Below are 2,153 nucleotides of genomic sequence, written 5' to 3' on the forward strand. Positions count from 1 at the left end.
GCGATTTATAAAGTCTCAGTTGGCCATGAACACAGTAGCGTGGGGTGGGGAAAAATGTAGGGGAAGCCAATGTTTTTGGGTCGGGGGGGGTGGTCAATAACGTAACCAGATGAGTGATTACAGCGCCCGGTCACATTTTACACACATTTGTATCATACAGATGCAGGACTTGTACACGCCTGTTATCTAAGCGACAGGTCCGCACGCACTCTCCAGCTGAAACTCTCTCGTCTTATTAATTTAAGCATTTTCTTATTAATTTATGCCAACCTCCCCCCACCAATGCAATACCAGCCGCTCAATGCGCAGTGCAGATTCGGTAATTAATAAATAAGAAGCATTCATTCACAAACTAAATCAGGAGACCTTTAAAGTTTTACGTTCACATCAAAGTATCAGTATGCGTTGTGTTGATAATGGACGAGACCCGCCGAGTCAGCGTGAAGTTGAGACGATCTCTGTTTAATGTCTGAATCTGATAACAGATCAAATGATCAGTTTTACATACATTTCCCTCAGTGACTCCTCTCATTGGAACGTTTACAAAAAGGGAAGAGGAAACGTGAGGGACACAATATATACAAAAAGTAAAATCACAAAGAAAGGAAATGAAATTCCTCACAACAATAAACTCCTGAGCACAGCTCTCCGACCTTGCCAGGTATTTAACATTCAATAAAATGAAGAACACAGAATGAAATAATATAAAACACAGAATGTGTGTGATTATACAAGATTAAATTAAATAAACCCCACTGCATATTTACATCTGTTACACTAACACACACGGCAAGTGCAGCAACAGTCCTCGTCTCTGTAATTAGTTCAGTCCGTAGTCCAAAAGTAACACAAAAATATAAACAATCTCATCTATTCAGGTGATCGGGCCCTATGTGGCATGCTATCTGCGGGGCTGATTATCGGATAGCACCCTGTGCTAATTAAACAACTGCAATAAAACAACTACTTCAGACGGAACACCTGCAGCTAAATCCAGGCAAGCAATGCACAATAACCAACAGAACCACATCAGAAATTGCACACACAGCTACACGGGCAGTTCAGGCAACAGGTATGCACAGAGAGAAAGGGGTGTGCATTTCACTCACCCTATTTGAAGAGGAAGGCCATTCTCCTGTCTTTCATGGTAGCGAAGTGGTCAATAACAATGTCATAGCACTTCCCAGCGGCCTTTAGGTCCTCCACAACAACAGAGTCAATGGATATTGTGGCTAGGTTGACAAGTCTGTCCTGTCCACACGTGTTCCTCAGATACGTTTTGATCCTTTTTAGACAGGAAAAGGAGCGCTCTGCTGATGTGCTGGCGGCTGGTATCGTGAGCATGAGCTGGAGCAGCTTGGAGACCTCGGAGAGTGTGCCCTGCTGTAGGTCATCCTCAATAAGAAGCTGTATCAGCTCTCCTGGTGGCTTGTGAAACAACCTGTTGTTGTTCAGCGTGTGCAGCAATCCTGACGCGTCCAAAAAGCTTTAATTTCACAGCACAATCTATGATTTTTAGATTTACCGTGCCTCTCAATTGCCCGTAACAGGTTGGCAAGGTCGATGAATCCTGAAGTTGCCCAAGGATTGTTCAGGGAGCACGAACCCTTGTCAAAAAGAAGACATGGCCACCAAAATAGACGCTGAAGTTTAGCGCTTCCAGTTAGCCACTCCGTGCGGACATAATTGTCCTCATTGAACGTCCGATTAGATCCCTTACTCCTCTGTGTACACAGCTCGAGTGTGGGCGTTGTCCTGCCATCTGCTTTAATTTTTAGTTGCTGCTGTAGCGGAAGTTTAGTGAAGTTATGCTTAATTAAGTACGCCAAATCTCCTCCCTCCATAATGCTTCATTTGCTTGATAATTTCTAACGGCGGTGATGACAGTTACAGTATTAAAATTGATGTTGATGTGATTGGATGGCAGTGTCCAATCAAATCGCCAGCCGCCCCTGAAGGGAAGCTAGAGGCGGCTAGCTTCCCCTGGCATGGCCCTGACCAATCACAGGTTGGCAGGGGCATCACGTGGGCCTCATCTGATTGGTTGATCCCTCAATTTTTTTTCACCAAGGGAAGCTAGATTCTGCTGGCCTCCTCTCGCAACAGTGAATGCAATCTACTGTTTCACCATGACATCTAGAGGGGCGCTGTTT

The sequence above is a fragment of the Pseudochaenichthys georgianus genome, unplaced genomic scaffold (assembly GCF_902827115.2).
Source record: "Pseudochaenichthys georgianus unplaced genomic scaffold, fPseGeo1.2 scaffold_459_arrow_ctg1, whole genome shotgun sequence".
Classification (NCBI taxonomy): Eukaryota; Metazoa; Chordata; class Actinopteri; order Perciformes; family Channichthyidae; genus Pseudochaenichthys; species Pseudochaenichthys georgianus.